General features: G+C 41.0%; 1 long non-coding RNA gene across 1 annotated transcript; it reads right to left on the minus strand.

Moving 5' to 3' along the window:
* Positions 1-5,880: 5,880 nt before the first annotated feature.
* Positions 5,881-14,724, minus strand: LOC134450864 (uncharacterized). The gene is made up of 6 exons (XR_010035163.1): positions 14,635-14,724; positions 12,917-13,019; positions 12,690-12,788; positions 11,764-11,869; positions 8,937-9,003; positions 5,881-6,901 (listed from the first exon to the last, which is right to left on the minus strand). It is a non-coding gene; the product is annotated as an uncharacterized LOC134450864 (long non-coding RNA).
* Between the last annotated feature and the right edge of the window lie 5,104 nt (positions 14,725-19,828).

The following is a 19,828-nucleotide window of genomic DNA, read 5'->3' on the forward strand; positions in this document are numbered from 1 at the left end:
TGGTCCTGTTTTAAAAAACGTTCTGGTTGCTTTGTTTCAAGCCGTTTTTGCAAGCCAGCAAGGTGGCTTGTGGAGAAACGAGAGGGTGTTCCGTGTTTCTCGTGGAAATGCGTCTCTGATTGGCTCACTCTTCCTGCTCTCATGGAAATGCGTCTCTGATTGGCTCAGTCCTCCGGTTCTTGGAGAGAATGTAATGGGAAACAGAGTTGCCACTTCCCCGGGTGGTACTGCACTATAGGGGCGCCAACGGAGGCGTGCATGCTCCATTCAGGGCTGTACTCTTTCGACAGCGACCCCTAGGCGAGCTGCAGGCACGGAGCAACCAGAGTGGGCTTGCTGTATGGATGAGGCTTTGTGCTGTGTGTGTACCTGAGAGTAGCAACCAGCTGATAGCTAAGCTAAGCTAGATTTCGGGCCACCAGACGTTGCTTGTATTGAAAACAAGCAGAAAAAAATTACTCGACATGTTTTTAGAAAAATGGGTCGACATAAACCTTTTTGGGCAAGGCCTTCTTTCGACGTGACGAAACACAGAAAGGCTTTCGTGATTCGCTCGTTTCTCTGCATTATTTATGTCAATTGGGAAACACCGGGAAACACAGCCAGGCGAGGTGACGCACCGCTATGAGAGCCTTGCAAGTGAGTTTAACTTGGGGTGACCGTCCGATCTTCAAAAGGAGTGAGTAAAACTGTGTTTTATCGGAAGTTGGCCTTTAAAGAATCTCTGGATCAGTTGTCCCAGGTCCTGGGAGAGAGGGGGGGGGGTCTTCTTTACATTGTAGGTATTGAGAAGCGGCCCCTTTCAGATGACTTTGTCCTGGGCCCAGCAAAATCTATCAGCAGCCTGTGAGCAGGATCCTGAAACAGGCTTGTTCCCCTGGTCATTCCATTCCACTTCGTATGACTTCTGAGAGGAACGGTTAATGCTTCCCTCTTTTCAGGACTTTATTTGGCTATCGAATTATTTTATCCTCATGTGGCAGACTCCTCTCTCTCTCTCTCTCTCTCTCTCCCTCTGTCCACCATCATCAAATTCTCTGCAATTGTACGATATACTATTTTATAGCAGGGAGATTACAATCTGGATGGTGAAGGTGACCTTTATTCAGTTTTCAATGGATTGCATAGCAACAGTCCAAACAGAGGAGAGCTGCCGTAGGAAAAAGCCAGTCTTAATTCAACACTGTACCCTGGGACACAATGCACTCTAGAATGTGTTAAATCGACTAAGAGTTGAGTTAACACAACATTTTTACTGTATAAAGAGAGGAGCTGGGATAAAAACTGGGGGAAAAAAACTCTGTTGAGTCTACTTTCAGCATGACATTTAATACTATTGGTGTTACCTGTCAATCAACTGATCTGTCAATGTATTATCAACAATGGTGCAAAATCACAATATGAAATAGTTTTAATGCTCTGCACAAATATGGCCTAGGGGAAATATGTACGTACCTTCCACAAAGCATTCATGTATGAAATCACAACGTAAACAAAAAACGCACACAGAAACAAATCACATACTGTACAGAACTAAACAGTACATCTAAATAACATGTACAAATGTACATCTGAGTCAGGATAGTAGGCTTGTAAAAAAATATGTTTTAGGGTCACACCATATAAGCAGTGGAAAATGATTTGGTAAATTTGCAAAGAAGATCAGGAGCCCTCTGAAATGAGGTGACCTGAAAGAATCATGGATGTGGTGGCCAATGGAGTGATGCCGAGCGCTTAATATCTTCAAAGTGTTTTTTTTTAGTATAAAATGTTTCAGATCAAAGGTTGACGGAATGATTCCTTGAAATGTGGGAGGACTGTGAGAAGCTGCTGAGCTGCTTATGAAAGTGTCATTGATGTTCCTCATTGCTGTATGGAGCATGAATAATCGTGGGCCTTGGAGCCAGGATGCAGACGTCACCACGACAAAGAGATAAAGGGGACCCAGAATTGGCCCCTCATTACATTGTATATATTGGGTGGGGGGCTTTTATATACGTTGACCTGGGTCTGGCTGAAGCTGTCGGTGGCCCTGACTGCAGAGGTCAAAGGGCACCCATAAGTGAAGTCGCACATACATGTGATGTACTCTAGCATCTTATGAACCCTCTGACCGACTGTGTTGAGTGTTTGGAGCAAGGACATACACGTACGCATTTTTTAAATGGACAAAACACAGCTGTTTGAGGCAACACACTCACTCACACACACACACACACACACACACACACACACACACACACACACACACACACACACGCACACACACACACACACACGCACCCACACACACACACACACACACACACACACACACACACACACACACACACACACACACACACTTACAAACACACATAAACAGGATACAAATGGAAACACATACCGTACTTACATGTGCATGCACGCTTGTGCGCACACACACACATACAAACATATGCACGCATTCACCCACACAAGTATACAATCATATACATGCACACACACACCTCTCTCTCTTTCTCTTTCTTTTATTCTCTCTCTTTCTCTTTCTTTTATTCTCTCTTTCTCTCTCTCTCTCTCACTCACTCACTCACTCACACACACACACACACACACACACACACACACACACACACACACACACACACACACACACACACACACACACACACACACACACACACACACACACAGATACCTTTATTAGGGGAGGAAGCCTCTAGCGCTACTCACGAAGTGTAAAATCTGGTGTCTTGGGCTGCTGTGAAATCAATACAGTATTGGTCTTCTTCCTAATGCTTGGAAGTAGGTCAGTGGAAAAGGCGCTCCTCCCATGCTGACCTGTTATCCTCACCTGTTGCCCCTGTAAAATTCAAGAAAATTGAATAGCTTTACCTGGAAGGCAATGATTCACACTGACCAAAGCAGAAACCACACAGCAAAAGCTGCTCTATCTACACAGGAAACAAGGTCAACAGCCCCAGGCCCCTTTGAAGTTATCTGGGGGCCCATAGGCAAAGAGGGACTTACACCCCCCACCCTGTGCACGCACGCACACACACACACATACACACACACACACACACACACACAAACACACACACATACACACACGCACACAGACACACATACACACACGCACACACACGCACACACACACACACACACACACACACACACACACATACACACACACACACACACACACACAAACACACACACATACACACACGCACACATACACGTGCACACACACACACACACACAGGACTGACAAGATAGCTATACCCAGAGTTGTATGAAGTAGAAGTAGAAGCAATTACACTAGTAGCATGATATTACATTGTTGAAATCATGTAATATTGTGGTAGTGGATTACTTCTACTCTTACTTTGTACAACTCTGGCTATAACATTAATGTAATGCAAGCTACATTACTGTACCATGTATGTTTTCTTACTAGCCAGCCTGTTATAACCCACGTGTATTCTATTGGTGGCACACACATTCATGCTTGTCTACATTGTCACTTTTCGTTGTCCTCTGGAGAGGGTTTTTGAAAGCAGTGTCATTGAACTTTTCGGACATTGAATCAAGGGAGATGCTGTCACACACTCAAAGTTGTCATTGCTACATGTGCAGAATCAGTCTTTTTCTCTCTTTTTTAATGTTTTTGGGCCTCTTATTGCCTTTATTTGACAGGACAGTGATAGTAGTGACAGGAAGTGAGTGGGCAGAGATAGATAGGAGGGGTCGGCAAAGGACCCGGGCCGGCAATCAAACCCAGGTCGGCCACATAGCAAACGAGTGCCCTACCATATGGTAGGGCCAGAATCAGTCATTTCTAGGGGCCCTGCAATTCCCTGGTGTGCTTGCCTGGTTGTGACAGGCGTGAACAGTCCTACATGGCAGGCAAACCCTCCAAAAAGCAAACCGCTTTCCAAACAACCACCGAGCAACTGCCTAACTGTCTGGCAGCATATAGCAGACTCTTTGTATGCGATTAAAGAGATAATTTCCAGTATAAACCAAATATAACCTGGCCAGCAGGCTCACTAGACCATTTTCCAATAACTCACCCACACAATATCTTGATGTTACAGAGCAACCACACTGAATATTGATGTGTGCATTTGAAATGAAGCTTTAAAGGGGAAATAGTTCAATGAATCCCATTGTTCGAGTTCCTTCCCAGGGTACTTGATGTTCACAGTTCACGATGAATGCTGTTGACATTTGACCTAAAGTCACACTGCAGTCCCGCCCCTATAGGCTCCGCTGCAAGGCCCAGAGGGGGACAGTGTTTCAATGCAGGCCCGCCGCCAAGGGTGGACAAACGTGGCAGTTGTCCTGGGCCCAGGGAGAGAAGGGGGCCCAGATTGGCTCCTCAATATGTGTTGAGTTTGGGGCCCTTTTAGATGACTTTGTCCTGGGCCTGGCCCAAAGCATATATGCATATGTGCCTGTTACATAAGCATCCTCTAAACCCTTGTGCTATAATATAAACAAAAAACAGCAATGGGAGGACTACTACATGACAGCTACTGCTCACTGCAGATGTACGTGTGTGGGTTTCTCTCTCTCTCTCTCTTTCTCTCTCTCTCTCTCTCTCTCTCTCTCTCTCTCTCTCTCTCTCTCTCTCTCTCTCTCTCTCTCTCTCTCCGTGTCTACACAGTCAAACTTGGAGAGTGGATTTAACATTTTCTAGAGTGTATTTGGTCTCAGAGTACTATCTAAGTGCTGACTCAACACTGCATTTTTCTTACTGTGTATGTGCTGTACATTTCCTCTGTTGCTCTGTGGTCTCCTGACAGCTGGTCTTTGGCAGTCTTATATTACTGTACCTTTGGCCCTGGAATTCATCCCTATAGGCTTGCGGCATCTTTCCCTTGTCTTGTATAATAGATGCTATTGCAGATTGCGAACATCAAGTACAGAAAAAAACAGAAACAGAGCTCCAGAATATGCCAGAGCACTGTGCATTTGATAACGTTTTGTTGAAATACAAGACTGCGACCCCCTTGCGTCAGCTCATTTTCCTCTTTCTCTTTTCTTTTTTTCCCCTCCTCCTTTTTTCTCTGAGTCACCATTTACGTGTCAGCAGGTGGTACAGGTTTGGAATATTCCAAGTGTCATTTTTCAAGTGCTGCTGAATAATTTTACTGCAATTGCATTTCGTAACAGCTATTGTCTTGATTTACATATTCCAATGCTTTCTTTAAAAAAAAACACACACACACATACACACACACACACACACACACACACACACACACACACACACACACAACAGCATCTTAGATTTAAACAACCAGGGACCCACTCAGCTCCACTTAGTTCAACTCCTCACTGTAAAAACATTATTGTAGTTTTTACAGTAACTTACTGGCAGCTGGATGCCAATAAATTACTGTAATATAATTTACAGTACCCTTACTGTATATTGGTTTACAGTACCAATCAGCACTACTGTTAATCCAGTTACAGTACCAATCTAAAGTACTGTATGTCAGTTTACAGTACCAATCCAAACTACTGTAAGGAGTACAGTACTTTACTGGCATCCAGCTGCCAGTAACATTCAAATTACTGTATATCAGTTTACAGTACCAATTCCAATTACTGTATATCGATTTACAGTACTGATCCAAATTATTGTAAGGAGTACAGTACTTTAATGGCATCCAGCTGCCAGTAACTTTTTCAACTACTGTAGTTTGTTTTACAGTATTTTTGTTGTATTTTACTTTACAACATTCCGCAAGAGAATGTCAGGGAGCTCTACAAAGGCATCACATTCTCCTATAATTCAGATATTCTAGTTACCAGTCAGATCAAAAACACATTAAAAAGTTTTTAAAAGCTACAAGGTAAAGAAATGCTGCAAATACAAAGAGATGCAATCAAAATGTTTAATTAAAACTGGTTAACAATTTAACAACATACTCCAGTAGGAAGGGGGTCCTGCTTCTCACAAATGCACAATCCATAACCTTTGTATATAGTTGAAGAGTTTAGATGCAAAACCCCATAAGTGCCATTTCAGAAAATAATCTTGTTTCATTTCTATTTAATACAAAGCTATCAAAATTCCACATTTTTTAAATTTTATTTATGTAATATAACTATTCATATGTATTATCAAGTACATGAATGTAAACCAAACCAACAATGGGGTTCTCTAAAAATATAAAAGTGCAGGTCTTCAGAAATGGAGTTAGGGGGTTTTGCATCTGAACTCTTCAGTTGTATACATATTTTTCTTTTTTTATTTCATTCACATTGACAAATAAAAAGATTCTATTCTATTAAAATGAGATACCCCAAACATTAACCAAGACAAAACTGTTGTATGGTTTGTGGTGGGTGCTTCAAATTCCAATGTATGCAAAATGGAAAACAGTCCAATATCTCATTTCCTGTTGGGCGTGGCCATATGCTCGTATTGACCTTTTTTTGTTCATCTTAATGAGATAAGTACATACCACAAAGAAGGTCCAGAGTCCGTAGCTTCAACTATATTCTATAACTATAACTATATTCCAGCCCCGAACATCTCTGTGCTAGGGTGCGCAATAGAGTCACTCTTTTAAAAGTCTTATACATGACACAATATCGAAAAACTGTGCCAAATAAGTTTTGAAACGGGGAGAAGGGGGGAAAACACAGCAAGAACAACAGGGCCTCGAGCCTTTGGTGCAATGCTCGGACTGAACTACTTAAAAGAAACAAGTGATTGGAACTTCAAAAGGTCAAGCATTAATAATTCAGCCAGTCAAAATCAACAAGTTCCCTGATGAATGAAGCAACAATAGGGTTGACACTGCTGCTCTTCCTTTGCACCTTTTTACCGGTCTTCTTGCTGGTGATGGACTTGGCCTGGCATTTGGAGCCCTCTGGGTTTATTCTGAGAATGAACCTGTAATCACAATAGGATACAATTAGGAATTCTGAAAAAAGTTTAATTCTCGTGAGTCTTACACTATCCAGCCTTTTTCACACCCAATTTTGGTTAGTCTTATTGAAGTGATATTTCATGTTGTTCCTATTTCTATGCTTGATGCATGCTGCGTAAACACAGTATAAGCGCTCCCTCCATTCAGCCCCCGGTGATGCTTGTTTAGGGAATGCCTGTTGTTATCCAATGTCCAATGTCAAATCAAACGTGCAATATGCTGACAATGTCCTGTCATCATCCCACAGTTACAATGATTGATTAACATGCAGCACTTCCGGTGCATCTAAAGGAGGCTGCTGCAGGCGGCTGCTGAAGGCGGAGACGCATCCCAAACGAGTTTTAATTGTTGGTAACGCACGAGTAGACGCGTTACTGTTATTTATGGGTAACGTAGTAACATAACGGATTACTTTTAATTAGGGGTGGGCATCTGTGTTTAGCCGGACTGAGCCCTGAGGAAGGTCAGTAGACCGAAAGCTTGGCCTATTAAAAAGAACACAAAGGGGATTTAAGTGTGCAGACATTTTTCTTTCAATTAGGGGTGGGCAAAAATGAAAATCTTTAATCGCATTAACTCAATGACTTTCTGTGATTAATCGCATAGCGCGCGAAATCCAAAAATAATAATAATAAATAATAAATAAAATAAAAATATTTTATAAATTAATAAAATAAAATAATTAATTATAATTTGCATATGTACTGTGTAGATAACCTATGTAGGTCCAATATAATATTCCACAATGGAAATGTAGGCTATTTGCCAACCTATCAGTCTAAATTGTATAGGCCTACAGTAGTAGGCTATGCCTATCCAATGTAGGCCTACTGAAACAAATTATTGCATACAATATTACACTAGGGCTATTTAAGATTGTAGGCTACTGAAACGAATATATTAGAAATTAGAAACTCAAATTAGGATGGTCTACATGGGCCTACAAGAAGAAAAAAAAAACTTGTCAATTAAAAAAAACCAGGCATGAGATATGTCCCGCCTTCTCTCACTGTCAAAGACTCCCACCTTCTCTCTTATCTGTCGCTGTTATTTAAGGTGTTTCAGCGACTAGAAACTAATTGACTGTCTGTTGGTATTGACAGCAATTACATCTTTCAGTTTCAAAACAATAACGTTGACATGACTAACACTATCTTAAATGCATACGAGGTTGCCGATGTTGCGAAATTATACCATGTTGATACAGCCTACTATGCACGCGAAGCGCCATGTAGAAACTGCAGGCATGCAAACAGGTCAGGGGTGAAAAAGGTGACAAGGGCGCGGCGCGGGGCGGCGCAGTGCAAGCGCGCAAACGCAGGTGCACACGCTTGTATAACAGTCTCAGACTAGGGGGGAGAGGATTTAGCTAAAAAAAAGTCATAAATGGTGAATTTTGAGCATACTGTAGTTATTAGCGACCAAGGGACAGTGAACATGAGAACTGCCAACCTTACTCCATGACTTAGCTGTCATGTCTGATGGCGGGTTGGGTAGATAGCTTGATAAAATAGGTTTTTATCATGATAGAGCAGTGGTTCTCATAGTAAGTTTCCCCAACACCCCATTGACCTCATCAAAACCCTTAGTAGGCCTATTAAAAATAAAATAGGCCAAAATGCCCCCAAATGACACTAAGCACCCCATCTCTCATCAGTCTCCTAACACCCCCTCAACACTTGCCTGGTTGTCATCTCATGCATATTTAATCATCATTTTCAGACAACTTGCAATAGGCTACAAAAAAAATCTTTGTCAAAGTTTGAATTAGCTACTGAAGTTTTACTCAAACTACTCAAATTTTAGCCTATTCACCTAGTATCTCTTTTAATGTCTCCCTGTAGAAAAAATGAATAGGAACGCTCCAACTTTGACCTGGAAAAAAGTGTGACATTCCAACTGGTTTCATTGTTGGCTAAAGTCTGTGCTGACTTAAGTCAGTATCTGACAAAAGTATCTGACTAAGCTTAATTACTCATTCCATTGTGTTCACCTTACCAAGTGCAAACAGCCTTGGGGCGTTGGGCAGAGAAAGACTTGCGACATCTGCTGCAGTAGCAGTGACCTAAAAAAAAAGACAGACACACTTAGCATCTTGCAGCATTACATTACATTACACTGGGATTCACAGTTGTTTTAAAGGTGCACCATGTACGTTTGTGGCCAGAGTAGGTATTGCAACTATGATTCTCATTGAAACTGTGCTGCCTATTGCCAAATTTGATCTTTTCGTGAAAGCTTTGGGACCATCTAATTTGTATGATGTTGGGGTTTCACCAATGTCAAATCGCATCCCTCTACGAATTCACACTACCAGTGTTTCCCTTACAGTGAGTAAACTATGGCTGCCCGCCATAGTTTAAATTTGGCCGCCATAGTTTACGAAAAAAAGAAAGTTAAAAAAAAAGAAGGAAAAAAAAATATTATTATTATTATTATTATTATTTTTTACCAATTTCCGTTTTTGTTACAAACGATTTGAATTACAATTTCCTTCGCATTTTCCTCCTGGAGTAAATACATCAAGTGCTTGAACCACAACCACAAGTGCTTGAAAGACAGAGGGATCAAAAGCCTAGTCAAGTTGTTGTAGTTAACTTGGGTTTGGGAGCAATACAAAAAAAACATTAAGAGAAGGGACAGTTGGGATGAGTGTACTAATATTCCCCAGGCTTTGTTTTACAGTTGTAATGAGTTAGGTGACAGGCCTTCCTTGACACAGCAGAGGAGACATCGGGCTGCATATAGAAATGAATGTGTAATGAATGTGAATATAGACATAAATGTGTAATATGTTGTTCAGTCCTTTTAATGGAAGGAATTTTGAAAAACTGGCCCTGTGACCAGCACCCCTCATGTAGAATGTGTACGCCTATATGTGTGGGGGAAAAGGCATAGCCTACCCTCTTAGACCCATGTGTCTTACAGTATGTTTCCACGATTTAGGAATGTGCCAATAGAGATGTGAAGGGCGGAAAAGATGGCCTATTGGCAGTAATATTCCATATTAACGGTGCACTGTGTAGGATGGTGGCCAGAATAGGTATTGCAACTATACTGCTCAGTGAAACTGTGCCGTCTAATGCCAAATTCTATCTTGGTTTTCATTAGTATTTACTAAATAATGAACTAATATTTACTAATATGACCAAATTATGTTAAGCTTTTCAGCTAAAATGTCTATTTCTGGAAATTCAAAAATGGCGGACCATGGATAAGATCTCCCTTTTCATGTATGAAAAGTGCCATTTTCCCAGTCACAATGAATTCTTACAATGTGATGGGGGTGGCAAGTAGTCACGAAAAAGGCAACATTTGTGTATGGGCAGTATAACTTCTGAAAAGAACCTACTAAAATATTACTCAGTGCACCTTTAAGGGTGAGGGACTCAGCTAAGATCCACTAGTATACTGGGGACCTTGCCATGTAAGGGAACCCCTGGCCTAATTCATCATTCGTCATTGCTCTTCCATTTGTGGTCTTAGAGTGCCATCTAGTGGATGATTTGTACAATTTCTTTATGTTATCTGAATGACTGCAGAACACACAAGCATGTCTACGGTACATCTTTAGTAGATAAGAAGCTCTAAAAAGATGGCCAGAATAGGTATTGCAACTATGTTGCTCAGTGAAACTGTGCCGTCTACTGCCAAATTCTATCTTGGTTTTCATTAATATTTACTAAATACCGGTAATGAAATAATGTTTACTAGTATGACCAAATTATTACCGGTATATTAAGCTTTTCAGCTAAAAATGTCTATTTCTGGAAATACAAAATGGTGGACCATGGATAAGATCTCCCTTTTCATGTATGAAAAGTGCAATTTTCCCAATCAGAATTAATTCTTAGGATCATTCGTCTCTGCTCTTCCATTTGTGGTTTGACAGTGCCATCTAGTGGATGATTTGTACACTTTCTTTATGCTATCTGAATGACTGCACAACACACAAGCATGTCTACATATTTAGTGTCCCCACAAATCTACAATACCCTTGTTAACTAGGAAATAGAGTCCTATGTCAAAAATCCATTTTCATATTCTATAATCCATATATAATCCTCAGATTCCAAAATTAAAACCTACGTCAAGTTTCCAGAAGAGCAAGGAGTCTTATCTGTGCAAGCGAACTATATACAAACATACAGGAAGTTGTACTTCACATGCAATCACAGAACAAAACAAAAAAATATTGATGAAACTACCAGAAAAGCATGACCCTACAGTTCTGTCATATTCCAAACCTGAAACCTACGTCAAGAACAAGTCCACAAGACCAGACCAAGGAGTCTTGTCTGTGCAAACGAACTATATACAAATATACAGAAAAGCATGACCCTACAGTTCTGTCATATTCCAAAACTGAAACCTATGTCAAGAACAAATCCACAAGAGCAAGGAGTCTTGTCTCTGCAAGCGAACTATATACAAATATACAGCAAGTTACTTCACATACAATCATAAAAGTGAAACCAAAATTATTGATGAAACTACCAGAAAAGCATGACCCTACAGTTCTGTCATATTCCAAAAACGAAAACTATGTCCACAAGAAGAAGGAGTTTTGCCTGTGCAAACAAACTATGTACAAATAGTACTTCATATCAAACACAATCATTTGCAGACATGGTCCAGGGGGCTCAAGTACGACCAGAGAGCAACCATCCAGCAATAAGTATATCTTCTCAGCTAAACACAACATTAACACACAACATTAATTTGCATCTCATATTGACAGCATGAAATACATAGCATGTTTAGCACTTTGACTTTTATAAAATACATGGATTGGTTTTGTGTGAATTCATGAACTTAAACTCACCTCTTGCAACAGTGTTTATTTTCTCTGAGGTACACCACACCAGAGGAATCACTCAGTGTAATCAGACAGCTTCCATGTAGGATCCTTCAGTAATGTTCTCAGTCATCTGCAAAGCATGACAGCACAAAACGTGAACATGATTATGCATTTATAGGCCTAATTATTACAAGAAAATAATAAAAAATGAGAACACCGTCACCACCACGACACAATATGATGATGAATAGGCCTAGAGTATGAAACATCTAAAAGATACATGTCTGTATACATGTAAAATGTTTTTTTTGTTTGTTTGTTTTATATCATTGATCATTTTCCCAGACGGATTGACAACAGATGGCTCAAAGAATTCAGTGTGCTAAACTGGAGGGCAAAAAGAGCAGATTATCTCTCTTTCTGGATATTTTACTCATCACTTGAAATTAAATCTAAATCTAAATCTAATCTAAGATGTCAAACATAGAGGAGGAGTCCTCAACGATCCTGGAAAATACAACAAATTGACAAAATGTAACCCAAATACTCCAATCAATGAAACGGTGGGCTCAGTGTCATTGGCCTAACAGCAGAAGGCACTAAGGGTGCGTTTGTAAACTGCCGCTACGAGCACATAACATATTGGTCATGTCATGTATGAGTGTGTTATTCAGACTGTTAGATAGTAGACATTTGAAACACACATTTGGTGCAGAGTTATAAAAAAATGCTTACATTTACAAACTGATTTTTCTCAGCATTTTTAGACATGGTGCTACAAAGGGGATTAAATTACTGTAACCAGGCAGCTGCCATTATTCCTTAACTATCCTGTCAAAATAACACACGGCATGAACAGGACGCATCTCTGATTAACAGTGTGTGCTTCAAACTGTTAAGACATTTGAAACACACATACATGTGGTGTAAATTTGTGAATGGTTGCTAACCTTTAGAAATTCTGTCAATGTTCAGAAGCATTTGCAGATATGGTCCACTACGACCAGAGCTACCATCCAGCAATAAGGATATCTTGGCCATCTTCTCAGCTGCAATAATAACACACAACATTAGAATGCATCTCATATTGACAGCATGAAATACAGAGCAAGTTAGAACTTTGACTTTTTAAAAATACATGGATAGGTTTTGTGTGACTTTATAAACTTGAACTCACCTCTTGCAACAGTGTTTATTTCTCTGAGGTACACCACACCAGAGGAATCACTCCGTGTAATCAGACAGCTTCCATGTAGGATCCTTCAGCAATATTCTGTCATCTGCAAAGCAAGACAGCACAAAACATGAACATGATTATGTATCAATATGCCTAATTATTACACAAAAATAAAGTTTGAAAAATGATAACACCACCATGACACAATAGGCTGTAGACCTACAATATGAAACATCTATAAGATGCATTTCTTAAATTGTTTTCATTGATCATTTTGCCACACGGATTGACACCAGATGGCTCAAAGAATTCAGTGTGCTAAGCTAGAGGGCACAAAGAACAGATTATATATATCTCTGGATATTTTACTCATCACTTGAAATGAAATCTGATGCATAGCCCACTTGTTAAGACCTCTAACATCACTAGGCCTACTAGTAGATCCAAAAAGGATGGGCAAAGAAATCTAAATATTTATTGCAGTAACATACACATTAAGCATCTTTGATCAAGCCAAAAATTAAGCACCCTACACATCTGGGTGTTTCTGGGCTCATTATTTCAGGAGAAATCTGTCAAATAGGTAATGCCTATTTATTGAAAAGAACACGATCTGATGGCTGACAGTGGTTTCTCCCTGAACAGAGAGAACAGTCCAGAGTTGGCAGTAACAGAATGGGACAAAACAGCACACTGTGCACAATAACAAGTTCAGAATCAGTTTACTTACTCACTTCCTTTACACAACGAACAGGGAAAGGCACATGTGTTAAAACATACTTTAGAGCAAGTGTATAGTCAAAATGAGTTCGTTTCTAACAATAAAAATCAGGCATAGGTTGTGGCTACTTCAAGCTTCTGAGTCAGCGAAAAGATAAGCTGATGTTGCTAACGAAGTTCTAGATAGCTCTTCTCTATGGTATTTGTGTTTTACTTTGACTCAAGTACATTAACTGTATATCTTCAGAGCATAATTATACTCAAAGGGAGTTCGTTTTTAACAAAAAAAAAAGACTTTAGCTAGCTAATGTTGCTAGCGGACAAGAGATTCATTATTCAGTTTGGCTAGCTCTAATGTTGCTAGCGGACATTTAGCTAGCTCTTAACTTTGGCGCCAGCAGGCTTACAACACTAACTTGGCATGTTGTAACTTCAGAACAAAATTATATTCAAAATGTGTTCGTTTCTAACAAGAAACCAATATTAAGTTATGAATACATCGGGCTATTTCAAACATCCCTCAACAAAGGCAACATGATTTAACCGTTAGACTATAGCTAATTGTTGCTAGCGAACCACCTCATCATGCAGCGCTAGCTCTTTCAGGTGAAGAGGCCGGCGCAAACAATCTCTGGCCGGCGGGGAAGCACTCCCTTCAGCCCTCCTCCAGAAACCACTGATAGCTATGTTGCTAGCGGACATTTAGCTAGGTCTTGACTCTGACATGGGTGTTTTGGCACCACTGGACAAGTTTATAGCTCTTTCGGAGCAAATATATATTGTAAATTTCGTAGAGTTTGTTTCTAACAAAACACAAACTTTCCAACAAAGTTGTGAAAACAACCTAGGGCTAAGTTAGCATACCGGTAGTTATAATAGTGGCCTGTTAGCGGAGGTATGGTCTGAAGACAAATTCATTGCAAATTACCATCCTGAACAAGAAACTGTTTCTTGTCAACTGTCTTGACATTATTAACGAAACATTGAAACGAACTTACCTCACAAAGTGTTTGAAATTCACCAATATCTCAAACGGCTTTCCTGCAGCACAAAGATGGCGGCTTTGTCAGAAAATTTCAAATAGAGCAACGTTGTGGTTGGTCAATTTTTTCCCGGGGATTGTACTACTGTAAATTAATTTACAGTACATCAGTACTGTACAGTATCCGTTTATTACCCACAATACTTTGCTCTGCCCAGTAGTGTACTGTATACTCATATACAGTAGATTGTTGCAGGGTTTAAAGTAAGTTACTGCCAGAATTGCGAAAAATCGTTACAGTGCTTAGTTCAGTGCAAAGTCTTCCTGATACTCTTTCTCTGTCAGATCAAGCTACTTTGCATGTGGTCCGCATCCCCCTCTGCTGCTGCCCCTTATGAGCTTATTGATTGCCCTCTACCCTATGTGTGATCAGCCTGTCCATACCGCCATCCATGCTAGGCTTTAGACTAATGACTTTTAAATAAATACTGATGCCAGTGTCTACAGGAGATGGGAAATAATAGGCTTTCAGAAAACCTGAAGGGCAGATCACAGGCAGCGCGTCCTCATGCGTGTACTGTGTTTACACGTGAGCAGATGGTGACTTATTCTGAATACAAGACATATCATACTACACTAGGGTGACCAGATTTTTGTAGTCTGAAACCGGGACACTTCCTGCGTGACTGAAGGACAATATTTGGCGGGCGGAAAATTTGTATTTTTTAGATGCAATTTCCTGCATTCTAATCGATTTTAGAGGGAGGAATGACAAATCGCTCCTTCAGACTTTCTATACAAGCGCTGGCTGCCATTAATTGTGGCAGGTAAACATGTAATCTTTTCCATATATTTACCCTGATAGACATGGCGCAATGTAGTGGGTGGCCAAAACCGGGACATATTTGTGTCCCGAGAAGGTTTGCTCGGGACCTGGGACACACAACTCCAAACCGGGACTGTCCCGGTCAAACCAGGACATCTGGTCACCCTATACTACACCGTAAAAGAAAATGCACCCCTTACAGAATCAAGAGTCGTTGACATCATCTAGATTCTATTTGGTCCCAGAGTACTCTTTGAGTGCTGAATGAACTCTTTTTTTTTTCTTTTACTGTGTACATTGATAGAAGTGGGGCTAACCATACATTAACAATGAATAATACAGTGCACTTTTCTTTCTCCAAGCTATCAGCAACATGTGTCAAACCTTTGAAACCCGTTATGAGTATTTCTTTTCAATGGTTGAATATGGGCAACCAATGTGTGTGACGTTGAGATCCATATGGCCTCATCGTACAGTATGAAGCCTTGTACTGTGTGCCCTCTCTTTTCCAGTTTCCTCCAATGGTGGGAAGTGGGAGCCCTTTGAAATCCCCCTATATCGTCAGAAAGCTGCGTAAATGTGTTTCTAAGACCTCCTGGGGCCAACAAGCTAATCTGCTGAAGCCCTCAAAGCCCACTATATGTGTATGGCTACATTGGCAATCCCCAAGTGCACACGCTAACAGTCCATGACCTCTGTTCCTCACACCATTGACAGGCTGTCAACTGCAGATGGAGGTAGGCCAAGAGTGGAGTGGAGTGGAGACTGTAAGAGCTGTCTGATTTTCCCACAGCACTGATTGTTGACTGAGGCACCAGACAAATTCAAAAGGTATTTCAGCTGAAAGCTCTTATTTGGTTAGAAAATGTAACATGTCTTGTGGCAAGTTAAAAGAAATATGAAAATGCCCTGCAATAGGTCTACAATTTGACCGTGGCTCAATTTCATATGTGTGTGCACTACATTTTGAAATTTTTCAAGTGTTTTTGTTTATACAGTGATATTGTGAGTGCTGCATGTTATGTCATTGTGGAAAAAAGTGTCGACTATGATGACCTTCATCCCAACTGAGGATTGTCGACGGCTTGGTATCACGACATCGACAGCCCTGGTGACGGGGCCCGTGAGACATGGGATGCGAGATTGGCACGCTAAGGTAACAACAGCCCAGCTCCTCTAAGCCTCTTAGCAGCCGTACCAGAGGGAGTAGAGAGAGAGAGGTTCCATTGGCCCATTGTTTCCGGGTTCTACTATTGTAAGGGGGAGGGGGTGGAAATCCCCCTTTAGGCAGACCTAAGGACTGTTCTATTCATTGTAGGAGTATTATTACACGCCCCTTTAGGCAGACCGGAACCTGGTCACATTAGGTGCCCATAGCAACCTATTACAATGGCATATCTCTATATACTTAAAGAATCTCTGGTACTGCTGTGGGCCCGGGCCGTCTCTAACAACAACACCCTACCTTGCATTGGAGCAGACAGCTAAGACGTGTGCTCCACTCAGCATGATTTACACCACGTCTCACCAGGACACAATACTTCCTTAACACACCAGCCAACTAATGGTTTTAAAATCAAATTACAAATGACAAGAATCCTGTTATTGTGCTTGCTGTATATACACACAGCAAATCTGGCTGAGCAACCTGACAAACCAGGCCTTCCTTTGTTGGCAATAGCAGAGGCGATTGTTGATTTTTGGAGAATATCTTATAATGTTCACTTTTTACACTATCATTGGAAGGAACAACAAATATGAAGGTGATCATAGTCTTTAGCTTACAACCAATAGAGATATAATGTGAAAATGTGTCTGCAAGCAATAGATATAAAATGTGAAAATGATAAGTAAAAAGTTGTCTGAGTTGCTTACTGAGAGGAGTTAAAGGACTTGTGGCTTGTTTGCCAAACCTATTCCAATTGACAAAACCCACTGACCAAGTCACTGCTTCTTTTATCAATCTGCACACAGATCCAATTACTCTCATGTTCGAGTGTTACTCCCTAGGTGTGCTTTACCCAACACTTAGGCTATATAATCACTTCATTATGGGTACTCACATTCAAGATTTCGTAATCCAATCAGTGTATATCTCCAGCATTAAAAAGTGGACATGAGGCGGACAGCCGTGCCAATCAGCCATTAAAAAATGCAGTGCTAATAAATGATGGGAAAACAATGTTATGTAAGTGTGCTGCATCGTTGGCTAAAAGCGAGCTCAATGATAAGGGCTCGGGGAACAATTCTAATTTGCGCTACGGACTGGCACGATGGCTTCTTGGCTGCCTCTCTGTTGTGGCTATAAGCGGCTAATTGAATTTGTGGAGGCTGTGGACAGAATGTTACCTGGAAGCCCCCCTGTTAGAAATTCCCACAATGACAAGTGTATAACCAATCAGCTGGTACCGTGGGACCAAGTCGATTTAGTACCTCCGGTCCTCTCCTTTTGCCTGGGCTCTTGGACAGTAGAAGTTATACAATAGCACAATAGCACGCAAAAGCACAGAAAAGGTCATTTTCTCATTTGCAGTTGAGATGGTGAAAAGCCCTCCAAAGGCTGTTTTGCCTAGGCTGTCAGTAACAACTTTATTGTTTTCTCCTAGGTGGGGTGTCAGAGAACCATGAGGGCCCTAGATCTCTACTATTTTGACATTCTTCATGCATCAGGTATTAAAACTGACCATTACTTTACTTTACAAAATCTGAAATAGACTTTATATCACTTAAATATGTTACGTAATAACATTCAGCTCTAACATACCCTCATTATAATTTTAAAAAACCCTCAAATCTCAAGAGCCTGAATGCAGCGTATGTGTCACTCCAGGCGCCAAAGGTCAAACAACGTATAAGTTAAATAACAAACAACTGAAGACTTTCACAGCACTCTGATTCCCCAGGACACACTGTTCACCTAAAGTCACGTGCTGTTTTGTAGATCCAGCTGTTCCAGACATCAGTACAAGCTTTCAGAGCTCTACACTACTCCCTATTCACTGGCCCTTGGTTGCCCGGAAGAGTTGAATGCTTTCCCACTGCCATTCAGGATCTGCCAAGCACTGACCTCAATGAACTCAATGCCTGTACCTTCCTCATGAATGCTGGGAGAACATGTTGAAAGGAGAGAAAGATTGAGCAGCTACAGCCTTGACAAGACAAGAGGATTGCATGCAAATAAGGTGAGCACTGCTAACCTAGTAGTCATAGACTAGACGAACTCGCAAAGCAGCAGAATGATTTTTGCATGGGGAGTTGGTCTAGTACTCTGAAGGTCAAAGGTCACAGGTACACTGAAGGTCACACACAAAAGGATGACAAAACCGTCCTCCAATCACAATGCAAGATTTTCAACCGTCTAGTTTGAATCGTTGGGGTGCGTTAGTCAATGTAGGGAAAAGTTAGTTACTGTTGCTCTGATTGGTAATAGTGTAGAGGCAGTTTGAACAATAGCAGTTCAGTACCAGTCTTCAGTATTCTGAATGGTGCAGTCTAAACATTTCATGTTGTGGCCTATTGGCAGGCTACAGTAGAACACTACTGGCTCTGCTTACACCATTGCTGTTATTTTCTGTGCCCAAGTAATCACATTCTGCTGCGCAGAGACTAACTGTCAAAAAATGAGAGTGACCCCCTATAGGGAAGAAAAATTACCAATTCCACTCTCACACATACAGTCTCTGAATGTCAACCTGGGGTGAGTTTCTCAAAAGGGAAGTTGTTAGCCTGTTAGCAACTTCGGTAGTTGCCAATGGGAAAATGCACTGAAAGCAACAAAGTAGCTAATGTAGTAAGCAACTTTGGTTTTGAGAAATTCACCCCTGTTTTGTTACGCAATATACTTCAATGAATCATGCAAATTATGACAAGTTCATAGCAGGTTTTCTTACCTGAAACGTTACGAAATCCACCACAATTCATAGTGAAAATATAAGGTCAGAATGGAGTGCTTTCTGTGTGTGTGTGTGTGTGTGTGTGTGTGTGTGTGTGTGTGTGTGTGTGTGTGTGTGTGTGTGTGTGTGTGTGTGTGTGTGTGTGTGTGTGTGTGTGTGTGCGTGAGTGCGTGCGTGTGCGTGCGTGTGCGTGTGCATGTGCGCGTGCGTGTGTCTGTGTCTGTGTCGGTGTGTGGTTGGAATTATGTATCATCCACGAGTGCCCCGGACTGGTGCTCACCCCTTGTGTCAGCAACTACTATACGCTGCACATGTGTGGATAATCATAAATAAATAAATACATTTAGCATAATTAGGAAATGATTATAATCTGCATATGCAGCATGTTTTGGTTGATGCACTGTCTCAGAGCAGCACATGCTGACATCACATGACTGTACTGGTGCTGCTTGTGTCCTGTCAACGTGCCTGGAAGAGAATGCAAAATATTC

This window comes from Engraulis encrasicolus, chromosome 6 (assembly GCF_034702125.1).
Source record: "Engraulis encrasicolus isolate BLACKSEA-1 chromosome 6, IST_EnEncr_1.0, whole genome shotgun sequence".
NCBI lineage: Eukaryota > Metazoa > Chordata > Actinopteri > Clupeiformes > Engraulidae > Engraulis > Engraulis encrasicolus.